General features: G+C 41.8%; 1 long non-coding RNA gene across 1 annotated transcript; it reads left to right on the top strand.

The window, feature by feature from the left end:
• The first annotated feature begins 790 nt into the window (after positions 1-790).
• On the top strand, positions 791-6,828 carry LOC110091653 (uncharacterized). Its single transcript, XR_012082749.2, has 3 exons — positions 791-2,382; positions 4,545-4,677; positions 6,623-6,828. It is a non-coding gene; the product is annotated as an uncharacterized LOC110091653 (long non-coding RNA).
• Positions 6,829-15,694: the final 8,866 nt, after the last annotated feature.

The raw sequence follows: 15,694 nt of genomic DNA, 5'->3' as shown, positions 1-15,694 counted from the left end.
GGAGGAAAGTGATGACAAACCTAGACAGCATCTTAAAAACCAGAGACATCACCTTGCCAACAAAAGTCCGAATAGTCAAAGCTATGGTTTTTCCAGTAGCGATGTATGGAAGTGAGAGCTGGACCATAAAGAAGGCTGACCGCCGAAGAATTGATGCTTTTGAATTGTGGTGCTGGAGGAGACTCTTGAGAGTCCCCTGGACTGCAAAGAGAACAAACCTATCCATTCTGAGGGAAATCAACCCTGAGTGCTCACTGGAAGGACAGATCCTGAAGCTGAGGCTCCAGTACTTTAGCCATCTCATGAGAAGAGAAGACTCCCTGGAAAAGACCCTGATGCTGGGAAAGTGTGAGGGCAAGAGGGGAAGGGGATGACAGAGGACAAGATGGTTGGACAGTGTCATCAAAGCGACCAACATGAATTTGACCCAACTCTGGGAGGCAGTGGAAGACAGGAGGGCCTGGCGGGCTCTGGTCCATGGGGGTCACAAAGAGTCGGACACAACTTAACAACTAAACAACAACAACAACAGCTAAGATGTTTTTTCCTGATATTCGTCCTAACTCTGGCTTCCTGTAACTTCAGCCAATTATTATATGTATTGAAGTCTAGAATGGCCAAGAACGGATCATGCCCCTCCTCTGCAGGACTATCTTTTAAGTATTTGAAAAGAGTTATCATATTACCCTCTGTCTTCTTTTTTCAAGGTTAAACATGGCTAGTTCTTCCTATCTTTCAAGCCCCCTGAACATCCTTGTTGCCCTCCTCTGAACTTGCTCCAGTTTCTTTGCAGTTTCTCTCAAAGTGTTGTGTCCTGAGTGGAACACAGTACTCAAGAAGAGGCCTAACCAGTGCCAAATAGAGGGGAATGAATATTTCACATGATTCGGAAACTATACTTCTGTTAATGCAATCTAAAATACCGTTGGCCTTTTTTTTTTGCAACCATATCACACTGTTGGCTCATATTCCGCTTGTGATTGGCCTTTAGAGCCACTTATTGTTGTTCAACAATGTTGCACAGGCTCCATATTCTTCATCCAGAATAAAGACATTATTTGCTAACCTTTTTAGTACAGAGCAGACAGAAAAATCTATGGTGGTTTGGAGGGTGACAATTAAATCAAGTGTTTCCAGAAAGGATGTGCCAAATGTCAATTCAACAAGTTCTTAGAGTAAAGTCCCACAGTAGAACAGTCTACTCTGGCCCTTTCCGACCACTGGCTTAGGGGATTTGTAGTCTAACACATGTGCGACATACCCAGCTGGGGAAACCAAGTAAAACTACCAAAAGAGGCCAATGAAAGGAATAGACAACAAAATGTCATTGCGGAAATATGTGCACACCACAGTGACATGTGCACGTTTTCCCAGGGATTCCTTGAAAACGAAACATTCTGCTTCCAGCTGGATCTCAGAGAAATCCAATCAAATGAGGACATTTTGTTAGTAATTCAGACTTTGGCCAAACCTTGTACGCAGCCCTCCTGGGAACTTAATTTAATATATTATTTTCATTCAATCTTTCACTAACTCCAATAAAAATACATCCACTTGTTTTTGGTTGTAATATACTCTTAAGTCACCTCCGACTTAAAGCGGCTTTATGAATGAGGGATCTCCAAAATGCCCTTGTCCTCAACTGCCCTGCTCGGCTCCTGTAGATTCAAGCCAACGGCTTCCTTTAGGGAGTCAGCCCATCTTATTTTTAGTCCTCTTTTCCTGCTGCCTCCCACCTTTCCCAGCATTTTGAGTTGTTCCAGAGAACCCTGCCTTCTCCTGATATGGCCAAAGGAGGACAGCTTCAGCTTCAACATCAATATAAACTAAATCAGGTTTTTGCCTCTTCTAAGCTCAGTGGCTTGGGGTGCTTAGCTGTGGGACCAAGGGCTCACTCAGCATTTGAATCTCAACTTTGAGTGTATCTGGTTGAGGGGGTTACATGCTTTTATGCATTTGTACATTTGGAGAAGCTCTGTTTTTAGCCCAAAACCAGGAACGAGAAAACCGTGTCTGAGTACTTTATACTTAGATATCCCTGGGAGATTCTTTGTAACTCAATATCCCATGCATAATTCTGATTATAACTAAACTCTGAATCAGTTAGGCCCTTTGTACTGCTGAGCGGGCCAACTAGCCAGCAGCCATCTAAGAAAGTTGTTGCTAAACCATTGGTGGCTAAGACGGTTGGCATTACAACATGCTATAATCTCTCAAACAGTATATAAACCATGGAAACTATTTCCTCCTCTTATTGCTGATTTCTGTTCTCCAGTCCGATAAGAAACCCATAACCGAGTATCTACTCTTTCTCTGCCACCACCATGAAGATCTGCGGTCTTCTCTTCTTCATCTTCCTCTTTGTGATCTTTCCTGATCCAGGTATGTTTCTGTTGGGAACGACATGGGCCTCAACTTTGGATGGAAGTCATTTTAATCATGACCAGGACAAGTTAATTAAACGGCTGTTTGGATTTCCTGTCCTCTCCCTGCCACTTCTCCTCCAGCCATTACTCGTCTTGAACTCAGATCATGTTGACTCTTCATAGAGAATGTGATGAAGTTTCTGATACATGATTTTTTATTTTTTTTTTAAAAAGTGAACCCTTCGGATGGAAATGTTAGACTATCAATTCAATTCTGCAGGCACATTATTTCAAATGGTGCTAAAGTGCAGAGTGTGGAAAAGGTCCATTTTGGATAATATCTTCAAGTGCTCCCAACTTGTCCATTGGCCTTGTAGAAAAGGGCTATTCCCAAATTTTTGAAGTGGTATACAGAATTTGGAAGATGTGACATCTGTACATTTAATAAATGTGTGGACGAATGAGTTTCACACATTGGGATTCCCTCTTCCACGCTTCTCTTAATGGTGCAGGCGCTGTGTTTCAAAGTCCATGTGGCCACCCCAGATGCATGCAAACATGTACTTTCAGTAAATGACTCTTACACACACACACACACACACACACACACACAAGGGTGTCTCTCCAAAATGAACAGAAGTGCTAACCCTCCGTGATAAAACTTCTATTCCAAAAGCAAAAAGCCATTGTCCCTTTTCTACTGGAGAAAGAGGGTCCTGGAACTCAGGACAAGCCAAGATGAACTTGGAAACCCCTTTCATCTTCCTTGTGGTAAAGTGTTTAAACAGCAGTATTGCAGTGAAGACTCTGCTCATGACTTGAGTTTAATCCCAATGGATATGGGAGCTGGCTTGGTCTTCCATCCTTCTGAGCTTGATAAAATGAGTATCTTGCTGGGGGATGGGAGGACAATACGGTTGGGAGGATATGGGGGTTCCTTTGGTACATATCTGGACTTCCCTTCCTGGAGCTGGACCGGCTATCTCACCAACTGCATATGCACCCACCTTTCTGCTGAGAGGTGGGTGCATGCGCACAAACAGCCAGTCTGGACTGGCCAGCTGCGAAGGGAGGAAAACATGCAATGTTCTTCCCTTATTTATGGTGGTGGTTCATGCCCATCTTGTTGCCTTTAATGTTGCAGTTCTATGTTATTGTTATCATGTGCTAGCATTAGTTGGAAGCCCCTGCTTTGGACTTAGGATGACTTTATGAATTAGTCATCTTCAGAAGGTTGCATCATTAACAGATCTACTCAGCAACTGCAAACTCAGTGGTTCATTACTGAGTTAATCCATATCCTATTTGGTCTTCCTCTGTTCCTCTTGACTTCATTTCTACTTAGCATTATTGCCTTTCCCACAGTGAGATTTCCTTTCTCATATTATGTCTAAAGTTTTAGACTACATATCCCATTGACTGCTGTACGTATGTGTGTCTGATAGCCCTTAGACACAAGCTCATAACAGTTAATACAGTGGGGTCTCGACTTACGAACTTAATCCGTATTGGAAGGCAGTTCTCAGGTCGAAAAGTTCGTAAGTCGAATCTGCATTTCCCATAGGAATGCACTGAAAACCATTTAATCCATATCTGCTCTTTTCGTCCATAGAAACTAATGGGAAGCTGCTATTCCGCCTTCTGCCACTAGAGGGGGATATTTTTTTCTTTTTTCCTTTTAACCTAAGATGACTTAGCTTTAAAAAAAAGAAAAAAAAGAGTTCGTAACTCGAATCTAAGTTCGCAAGTCGAGTCCATATATTCCTATGAGAGCAGTTCGTAAGTCGAAACGTTCGTATGTTGAGCTGTTCGTAAGTCGAGACCCCACTGTATCCAAGATATTTGGAAGGCCCCTGCTTTCATAGATGTGGCACAGAGTCAAAAAGTGAAGTTACAAATTCTCTCCTAATCTGCTACTTGATTTTGGTGTTCACATTCCATGTGTGTGTGTGTGTGTGTGTGTGTGTGTGTGTGTGTGTGTGTGTGTGTGTGTGTGTGTGTGTGTGTGTGTGTGTGTGTGTGTGTGTGTGTGCGTGCGTGCGCGCGCCTGCATCAGGAACAGGTAAGAAGCTGAATGCAGAATACGAGCGAGGTTTTAGTTTTTCTCAGTGTACCTGTACTGGATCACAGGCTCCCATTCTGGACTGTTCCTCACCCTCATTACCTTTCTTCAAGCAGGAAGTGCCAGGGGCATCTTTACCAGACTTCAATGTTTCCGTGCAAATGGCCGCTGTGTTTATAGCAGAAATGGCTGCCCTTTCTCTCAAAGACAAATTGGACGTTGCGACCGTTTTCAAATTTGCTGTAAACAGTAAGTTCCACATATCGTTTTTCTGTCTAAAAAGAAGCTCCAAGGCCCGAACTAAGAGAGTAAGCAAGGGAGGGAGAGCCCCCATCATAGACCCTAGAAGTAAAGAAAAACAAAATCTTTACAAAATCTCTTAAATCAATACATAAATAAGATTCGTAGAATAATGGAGTTGGAAGGGGCCTGTGAGGTCATTATGTCCAACCTCCTGCTCAGTTCAAGAATCCATATCAGAGCAGATCTGACAGGTGACTTTACTGTTTTCTCTTGAACGCTTTCAGCGTTGCAGTCCTCACCACCTCCCAAGTTAATTGGTCCCTTTGTCATACTGCTCTAACAGTTGAGAAGATTCCTGTGATATTCAGTCAAAAGCTACCTTCCTTCTTCAAGGGGAAGCTTTCCCAGTTCTTTCAGTCTTTCATCATAGGGATTGGTTTCCAGTCCCCTGATAAGCCTTGTTGCCATCTTCTTAACTTGATCCAGTTTGCTGACATCCTCCTTAAAGTGTGTAGTCTAGAACTGGACACAATATTCAAGATGAGGCCTAGAGTGGAACTAGGACTTCATACGAATTGGAGACAGTGGTTCTGTTCATACCTCCTAAAATGGCATAAGCCTTTTTTTGTAACCACATTACACTGTGGGGTCAAATTCAGGATATGATATTTAACAATTACAAGACCTTTCTTGCTTGTAGCATTATTGAACCAAGTATCCCCTATCTCACGTGTTTAAGGTTTTTTTTTCCCTATGACGCTGAACTTTGCACTTAGCAACTGCTGGTAAGGACTCTCTGCCTTCAGTTCTGTAACCACTGTGTATCCATTTGACAGTTGTTCTGGCCAGCCCACACTTAATTAGCTTGTTAATCTGAATATCATGCGGCACTTTGACAAAGGGTTTGCTAAAAGCAAGGTATATTATGTCTACGGAATCCCCATCATTGACCAGGGAGTTTACCTCATCAAGAAATGAAATAGGTTTATCTGGCAGAGTTTGTTCTTGACAAGTTGGCTTCCAGTTATGACTTCATTGTTTCAATGTGCTTGTAGACTGACGGCTTTCTACTCTGCTCCAGAATTTTCCCTGGGGCTGATGTCAGTCTGGAAGTAACACAGAGAAAGTGAAATATAGGATCATTTATTTAGCATGCATGGTACCCAATTGTGTTGCAGTGGACTATATGCTAAATTAGGACTCTGGAAACCTGGGTTCAAAGCCCCACTTGGCCTGGAAACTCATTGGGGCCTGGAGGTTATTAAAAAACACTCCTTAGGTATCCCACTTACCTGAAAAGCCTTTCTTAGGGTTACTGTAATTCAATTTCAGTGTTTCTTTGTTTGTTTGTCTGATCTATCTGTCACATATCTTTTGTAACCCTTAAGAGTTTGCATGGTGCAATTACAGTGGTGCCTCGCTTAACAATCGCTCCGTTGAGCGATGAATTCGCATAGCGAAGGGGTCCGGGCCATTGCTGGAGCGTTCACTCAGCGATGGCCCCTATGGCGTTTTTTTCGCTGTGCGACGATCACTAAGCGATTCGCTTAGCGATTTTCGCACAACGAAGCGGGGGAAAACAGCTGATCGGCGGTTCCAAAATGGCCACCGCAACTTTTCCCGCTGCACCCTCGCTTTGCGAGGGCCCGAAAATGGCCACCCCTATGGAGAAGCTTCGCTCAACGGTAAGTTTAGGGCCCATTGGAACGCATTAAACCAAGTTTAATGCGTTTTAATGGGGTTTTTTGTTCCGTTGAGCGATGTTTCTCATAGCGATGGTTAATCCGGAACGGATTAACCTCGCTATGCGAGGCACCACTGTATTTACATTTATACATATTCTGCCTTTTAAAAAAATCAACCCATCTGGAGACTGGTAGTATATGTTAAGATGATGAGGTCCTTGAGATATTTTGGATCTGGAATCAATATTAAATCTTATCTTTGGCAGACCATTTGCTTAAAACAATGAAAGAACTGATTTCCATGGAAGGAGGAGGAGGAGGACGAGGACGAGGAGGACGAGGAGAAGACCCTACGCTAGCATCTGATAGTCGCTTGATTGTTTCCACAATTCGATGAATCTTTTCAGCAAAATGAAAGCCTGTTAAAGTAGTGTTGCTTCTTTGCCATTTAATAAAAGCAAAATGCATTGGATTTGCGTTGCTCAGCCAGGTTTGTAAATATGGCTATATCTGCTTTGTTAGTGGCTTATGCGGCTCTCAGAATCAGAAACACAGAATTTGAAACAGAGATGGACACGAGTCGGAAAAAAATGGAGATTTGTTGCGATTCATAATTCATCAAGGTCAATGAATCATGCATCATGAATTTATGATTTTTGGGGGGGATGAATCAATGAATCAATTCGTAATGATTGAAAACTCTATAACATGCAAACACACCCAGCACCAAAAGAACAGAAATCCTTTATATGTTTCTCCTCTACAAATTCTGCACGTTTGGTGATGTTTGAGTTTTGGATGTCAATCTTATACATAAACAAACAGGACCCCACCAGGAAATTTCTCCCCAGGCACCTAGAAACACCAAAACGACAGATAAGCGTCTCCCAAGTGTCCTCTACAGCCCACCCATATTTGGTGAACATTGGGTTTTGGAAATCCAAGTTATACACCCACAAAGTGGTTTCCCCTAAGAAAGTGCCCTTTAGCAGCTAGATAAATTTCTCAGCATTACTGGTTGTTCCAAAGAATTACTGGTTGTTCCAAAGAATCTTGCCTTCTCCTGATTTGGCCAAAGCAGGACAGCTTCAGCTTCGACATCAATATACAGTGGTGCCTCGCTAGACAGTTAACACGCATGACAGTTTTTTTCGCTAGACATTGACTTTTTGCGATCGCTTTAGCGATTTGCAAAACAGTGATTCCTATGGGGGAATTTTGCTGAACAATGTTTGGTCCCTGCTTCGCAAACCAATTTTCGCTAGACAACAATTTTGACAGCTCCCTCCATGCTCGCAAAACAGGTGTTTTCGGGACCTAAGCTTCGCAAGACAGCTATTTAAACAGCTGATCGGCGGTTCACAAAGCGGCTTTCCTATGGCCGATCTTCGCTAGACAACAACGATTCTTCCCCTTTGGAATGCATTACACAGGTTCCAATGCATTCCAATGGGGAAATGCTTTTCGCTAGACGATGATTTTGCTAAACAGCGATTTCAGTGGAACGAATTATCATTGTCTAGCGAGGCACCACTGTAATCTAAGTCAGGTTTTTGCCTCTTCTAAGCTTAGTGGCTTCGGGTGCTTAGCTGTGGGGCCAAGGGCTTACTTGGCATTTGAATCTCCATTTCGAGTGTACAGTATCTGGCTGGGGGTGGTTTACATGCCCTTATTCATTTGTATGTTTGGGCAAGTTATGTTTTGGGCCCAAAGTTCCATCTGAAGCAAGGGCCATAAAACCACTTTTGAGCCATTTATACTTAGGAATCTCTGGGAGGCTCTGTGTTAACTCAGAATCAATTTATTCTGCAAAAGTCTTATTATAACTGAAATCTTAAAGCCCTTTTGAGTAGATCAATTACCCAAAGATAATCTAAAGCAGTTCTTGATAAATCTTGAGAGAGACAGTTGGCATTACAACATGCTGTAATCTCACATATAAGCCATTGGAAACATTTCCTCCTCTTATTTTTGACTTCTGGTCTCCAGTCACATAAGAAACGGACAACTATATATAAATTAATAAAAACTACATAATATTACTAATTGAAAGGACTGCCTTGGATTCATATTGAAATCATTATTTCGTTTTTGTGATTGTTTCCCAGTACAGCTTCTCCCACTCTTTTCTTGTGCCTGAAGAAGTATGGATAGAAGGCTACTCCATATAAATCCCTCGACTTTACCACTTCATTTGTTTTGAAAGTTGTTTTCTAAAGCAGGAAATGTTGAGGAGGGAAAGGCTAATTCAGGCTTACGATTCCCTGCCTTTGTGGAAATTTTCAACCACATGGCACAGAATGACACATTAAACACCCACCCATCCACTCACTCACACACAACCAGCCTGTATCCAACTTAAAAACACCTTAAGTAGATTTTGCTCATCAATTTTTATCATGGACTTTTTGGACACTCATTTATAATGTGTCTGTATTACTCACAAGTTACTGGTGTATGCCTGAAAAAGTGGGTTTTTATCCCATAAAGGCTTGCGTTAATTGTTTGATTATTATTGGTCTAATACAGGTGCCACGTACTTCTACACTTGTTTTGTGTAATGACCAGATGGCTTCCTTTGGTGTTTTATTTAATCTTATTATCAAGAAAACTGCCTTTAGGAATCTAGTAGGTTGTATCAATGTTCAAAGCAGTAGTAACTTTCAGATAGTGAATATTGACTCTAAAGTATCTACTTTAGATAATTAAAGGAATAACCTACATTGAGTAACAAATGACATGTTCCAAGATGTCTCTCTTGAAGGACTTTCTTCTTTCTGTATCTCTTGTACTAGGAACTTCATAAAATTCATATATTTGAAGAAAACTGCCACCAGGGATCTAGAATGTTATATTGATAATAAGAGCAGAAAGAGATACAGTCGTGCCCCACTTAATAATTGCCCCGCATTACGACGAATCCACTTTATGACGATGTTTTTGCGATTGCAATTGCAATTGCAAAACAATGTTTTAAATGTTTTATTTTCCGCTTTGTGAAGATCGGTTCTCTGCTTCGGGAACCGATTCTTCGCATTACAACGATCAAAACAGCTGATCGTTGGGTTATCAAAATGGCCACCGGGTGCTCAAAATGGCTCCCCGCTGTGTTTAGGGACGGATTCCTCACTATACAGGCACCGAAAATGGCCACCGTATAGAGGATATTCACTGGACGGTGAGTTTTTAGCCAATTGGAACACATTAACCAGGTTTTAATGGGTTTTTTTATTTTGGCTTTACGATGTTTTCGCTCTACAGCGATTTCACTGGAACGAATTAATGTCGTTAAGGGAGGCACCACTGTATTTGAATTTTTGGAGTTTGTGGATTGTAAATTAACTGAGTCTACAAGAAGAGCCCTTTGAAAGGAATAAACCACACAATGTAAAAAGGGGGAATTGTGTCCAACACACTCACATCTGCCATTTTTCCTAGGGTTTCCTTGAAAACTAAGAGGTAAACCAGACATTCTCCTTCAGCCTGGACCTCCAAAAAATTGATTCAAACCAGGAATGTTGATAGAAATTCTGTCTTTGGCTGGAGATAATATAATATATTGTATATGCATAAAACACTAAACTAAGAATTGATGTGCCACGCAGAATTATTATCATAACTGAAATCTGAATCAATTAGGCCTAATTGATTCAGATTTCCAAGAACTTTTGAGTGGATTGATGAAATACTGACAATCTAAGGAAATTGTTACAAAACCTTTGATGGTTCTGCCGGTTGAGATTGCAACAGGCTGCAGTCTCCCAAGCATTATATAAGTCATTTCAAATATTTCCTCCTCTTAGTTTTGTGTTCTCGTCTTCAGCCAGATACGGAATCTACAACCAAGTAGATTTGTTCTCTATTTCCAAGCACAATGAAGTTCTATGGTCTTCTTCTCTTCTTCGTCTTCTTCTTGGTGATGTTTCCTGATCCAGGTATGTTTCTGTTGCAAACGAGATGGGCCTTAACTTTGAGTTAAAGAAACAACAGGACAAATTAATGAAATGCTTGTTTTGATCTATCTTCTTGGAAATGTTCATTTTGGACTACATGTCCCACCACCCCTAGCCTGTCCATTAGCCTCATAGAAAAGGGCTGTTCCCAACTGTTTTTGAAGTGGAGTACAGTGGTGCCTCGCTAGACAGTTACCCCACATGACCGTTTTTTCGCTAGACATTGACTTTTTGCGATCGCTATAGCGATTCGTAAAACAGAGATTCCTATGGGGGAATTTTGCTGGACAATGTTTGGTCCCTGCTTCACAATTTTTGCTAGATGACAATTTGCTTTTCACTGGACAGAGATTTCGCTAGAGAGCAATATCAGTGGAATGGATTATCATCGTTTAGCGAGGCACCACTGTACAGAATTAGGAAGCTAGGACCCCAGGACATTTAATCGATGTGTGGAAGAAGGTGTTTCAGCAGTTTCACACACTAGTAATCCCCTCTTCCATGCTTCTTTTAAAGATCCAGGAACACTGTTTCGCTTTTCATGAAGCCACCCTTTTCCAAAGATATATATATAAACATGCACTTCGAATAAATAAATGCTATCTCCCTCCAAAAGATCATGTGTTGGCAAAATATATACAAATAGACATTCTGACCCTCTACGATAAAGATTTTTGCTCCTAAAACAGAAAGACATTTTCCTTTGGAAAAACGAGGGGCCTGGAATACAGGGCAACCCAATCTGAATGCGGGGGTCTCCTCCCATTTTCCTCAAGGCACAGTGGTTAAACTCAAAAGTCCGGTTCAGTCTCAACAGATTCAGGAAGATGGCTTAAGGCTGACTCAGCCTTCTGTTCTTCCAAGGTCGGTAAATTGAATATGCACTCTAGCCACCTCGAGTGGTCGCAAGACTAGATAGGTGGGATATAAATCAAACAAATCAAATAAAATAAATATGCAGCTCACTAGGGGATGGGGTGGATTCAATGTGCAGCTAGCATAATTTTATTGTAAATTCTCCAAAGAATACTATGGGGTGGTGGAAACAGAACCCCAGGCTTCAATTTGCCCTGCCTAGGTTGGGTCAAGGGCTCACTTTCTGGACCGCTCCTCACTGTCATGATCTTTCTTCAAGCAGGAAGCAGCAGGAGGATACAGAATGCGCAGCAATGCCGTCAGGCAAAAGGCTCATGTGTTTTTGAGGTCAAAGGTGGCTGTCCTCGTCCTCTAAAAGAAATTGGAACATGTACTTCTCTGCAACTTTGCTGTAAACGGTAAGTTTAGGAAATAGGAACCTAGGACCCCAGGATATTTAATTGATGCTTGGAAGAAGGTGTTTCAGCAGTTTCACACACTGGTAATCCCTCTTCCATGGTTCTTTTAAAGACCCAGGGACACTGGATCATTTCACTTTTCATTAAGCCACCCTTTTCCAAAGATAAATATAAACGTACACTTTCAATAAAGTCACATACCTCGATGCTTGTGCTGTGTAATGACCTTTGGTGTTTTTTAATCTTATTGTCAACAAAACTGTCTTCAGGGTTCTAGTGGGTTATATCAATGGTAAGAGTAGAAAGAGATGTTACAGCAATATTATTTCTTTATTTTTTAATTTTATTTTCTGGATTTCCGAGTAACTGAATCTGCAAAAAGAGCCCATTGAAAGGAGTAGCCCAAAAAAGGTCATCGGGGGAATGGTGTAAAACACAGTCACATATCCGGTTTTTCTTAGGGTTTCCTTGACAACTAGCAGCTAAACCAAACATACTGCTTCGGTCTAGACCACAGAGGAATCTGTTCAAATCAGAAACTTTGCTCATACAGTGGTGCCTCGCTAGACAGTTACCCCGCATGACAGTTTTTTCCCTAGACATTGACTTTTTGCGATCACTATAGCGATTCACAAAACAGTAATTCCTATGGGTGAATTTCATTGGACAATGTTTGGTCCCTGCTTCGCAAACCGATTTTCACTAGACGACGATTTGCTTTTCGCTAGACAATGATTTCGCTAGACAGCTATTTCAGTGGAACAGATTATCATCGTCTAGCAAGGCACCACTGTAATTTTAACTCTGGCTTAATATAATATCTAACCTATATTCAATATATATAATTTGAGATGGTCACGGGCTTATTGATCCACTCAAAAGGGCCTGGAAATTACTATGAAATGTCTAATTGACTAAGATATTACTTATATATAAAAACTGATTCATAATTTTTAAATATATTCCATCTCAGGAAGTTGTGGCTAAACCTTTGATGGTTCAGACAGTTCATGTTGTATAAGGATAAATTTGACATACATAATAATTATTGTAAGTAAAACCTTAATCAATTAGGCCCTTCTTACTACTTACTACTGGGACAGCGAACCAGCAACTATCTAAGGAGGTTGTCATTACAGCTTTGATGGTTCAGATGGTTGACGTTACACTATGCTGTAATCTCTCAAGCAGTATATAAGCCACTGGAAAAATTACTTCCTCTTATTTTTGACTTCTGGACTCCAATCAAATAAGAAATCCATTACTCCTTATTTCCAAATACAAAGTTCTATGGTCTTCTCTTCTTTCTCTTCCTCTTGCTGACTGTCACAATTCCATGTGCCCCTGGATTGAAACCCCTTCAGTGCATTCCAATGGGCTGGAAACTCACAGTCCAGCGAAGATCCTCCATAGGGCGGCCATTTTCGGTGCCTGTGCAGCAAGGAATCCGTCCCAGAAAACAGCGGGGAGGCATTTTATTTACCCGGTGGCCATTTTGAAACCCCTGATCAGCTGTCTGAAAATCATCGTTTTGCGAAGAATCGGTTCCCGAAGCAGGGAACCGATAATCGCAAAGCGAAAAACCCCTATTCATACCATTGTTTTGCGATCGCAAAAGCGATCGCAAAAATGTCGTTGTAATGCAGTTTTGTCATAGTGCAGGGCAATAGTAAAGCGAGGCACAACTGTTTGAGCTTCCTTCTGAGTACGGTCTTCTCATGAGTGTGTTGTTCTTCCCATGAAGTTGCCAGGCCCTGCATCTGGGATTTCCCAGTGACATGGCCATGAAAGATCTCAGAACTTCTTGATCGATAGCACTTCTAAGGATGCTTCAAGCCACATGTTCCCTGGGAAGAAACAGTTGATGGTTAAGCCAAAAAAAGATGAACAGTATCTGCGTATGGGTATCCTTGAGAAGAGGAAGATATGGAGAATAGAATATATGGAGTAGAATATATGAATAGAATATATGGAGAATAGAAGGAGAAGATATGGAGGCAGTGACAGATTTGACTTTCTTGGGCTCCATGATCACTACAGATGGTGACAGCAGCCATGAAATTAAAAGATGCTTGCTTCTTGGGGGGAAAGCAGTGACAAACTTCGAAAGCATAGTTGCACACCTGGACACACATCTCCTAAAGTCACTGCAGCCCCCCTTATTAGCAGGCTGTTACAGAGTAATTCCACAGCCCATGTAATTGTAAGTTCATATTAGACACATTCCAACTTCCGCCCTTAGCGGAAGAAAAAACAGAGGAGCCAGTCATGTCATTAACATTTCTAGGAATAGAGCTAGATACGGTACAGCAAACGTCACGGATACTGAAGAGCAAACCAGTGGATCTACGGTCCAGGAGGAAAGCAACGCTTAAGGAATTGCAAGAAATTGTGGGGCATTTAAACTTCGCCTGTCGGGTGGTGGCACCAGGGCGAGCGTTTCTCAGGTGCCTATGTGCAGCCATGAGAGGGCTTAATTGACCCATTTATTTATTTATTTATTTATTTATTTATTTATTTATTTATTTATTTATTTATTTATTTATTTATTTATTTATTTATTTATTTATTTATTTATTTATTTATTTATTTATTTATTTATTTATTTATATGCCGCCCACACTACCCAGAGGATAGGATCAGGGTAACACGAGGCATGGAAGAAGATCTCTTGGTCTGGAGTCATTTCCTCCAGAGCTTTAACGGGATCTCATTTTGGAGGGCCGATAGGTGGCTGCAATAACTACCGTGGCATCTCTCTTCTTAGCGTTGTAGGGAAGCTGCTTGACCGTGTTGTGCTGAAGAGGCTCCAGGTGCTTGCAGACAGAGTCTATCCGGAATCACAGTGCGGATTTCGAGCAAATAGATCCACCACTGACATGGTATTCTCCCTCCGACAGTTGCAGGAGAAATGCAGGGAACAACAACAGCCGCTCTTAGTGGCCTTCATAGACCTTACAAAAGCATTTGATCTGGTTAGCAGGGATGGCCTTTTTATATCCCTCCCCACTTCTGCCTATAACTATAGACAATAATTGCAAGTAAATGTACATTTTCTACTTAAAGGTGCTTCTAGAGGGACTTTTACTACAAAAAGAGCTAGATTTTCTGTGCATCAGCAAGGAGGTGAGACTGGAGCTCATCTCTTTTACATTTCCCTTTTCCCCCTGCCTTATACTCTGATAATTAAAGGAACAATCACTTCTTAAATGCCCTTTTTCAAAAGGAAGGAAGGAAGGAAGGAAGGAAGGAAGGAAGGAAGGAAGGAAGGAAGGAAGGAAGGAAGGAAGGAAGGAAGGAAGGAAGGAAGGAAGGAAGGAAGGAAGGAACACATGGAGATTTCGGTAGATTGTTACTATCTCTGAGACTGCATCTCCATTTATGAGCTTAAAGGGGCTTCAAGATAATCACGGAATGCTTTTCTCTTGGTCCCATCACATGTTGCAGAGGCATTAGATAAGGACACGGGAGAGAGCCTTCTCTGTCACTGCTTCCCATAGGAGACCAGGCTGGCCCCATCCTCCCTGTCTTTCTGCAAGCAAAGCTTTCTATTCAGGCAAACGTATACTTAGCTATCTAAGGTTTTTTTTTTAATGGATTATTGCATTTCTGTTATTTCAATGTGCTTTTAGTACTGTTTTCCCCTGCTAGTTCTAATATTATATTTATCTAATAATTTCTTCTTTTTCTCTTTTGACATTCCCTTTTTACTTCTGTAAGCTGCCCTTTTATGGTGACATACAAGTTTTTTTCAACCAGCCAACCAGCCAACCAGCCTGCCAGCCAGCCAGCCAGCCAGCCAGCCAGCCAGCCAGCCAGCCAACCAGCCAGCCAGCCAGCCAGCCAGCCAACCAGCCAGCCAGCCAGCCAGCCAGCCAGCCAGCCAGCCAGCCACCAACCCACCCACCCAACCAACCAACCAACCAACCAAACAACCAAACAACCAAACAACCAACCAACCACCGACCGACCGACCAACCAACCAACCAACCAACCAACCAACCAACCAACCAACCAACCAACCAACCAACCAACCGCACTAAACTCACATCTGCTCAATCATAGGATGCTGTCGCCAAAATAACATTTTTTAAAAAGGCACAAAAGAAGC

This window comes from Pogona vitticeps, chromosome 1 (genome assembly GCF_051106095.1).
Source record: "Pogona vitticeps strain Pit_001003342236 chromosome 1, PviZW2.1, whole genome shotgun sequence".
Lineage (NCBI taxonomy): Eukaryota > Metazoa > Chordata > Lepidosauria > Squamata > Agamidae > Pogona > Pogona vitticeps.
This window is presented reverse-complemented; position numbering and strand designations above follow the sequence as displayed.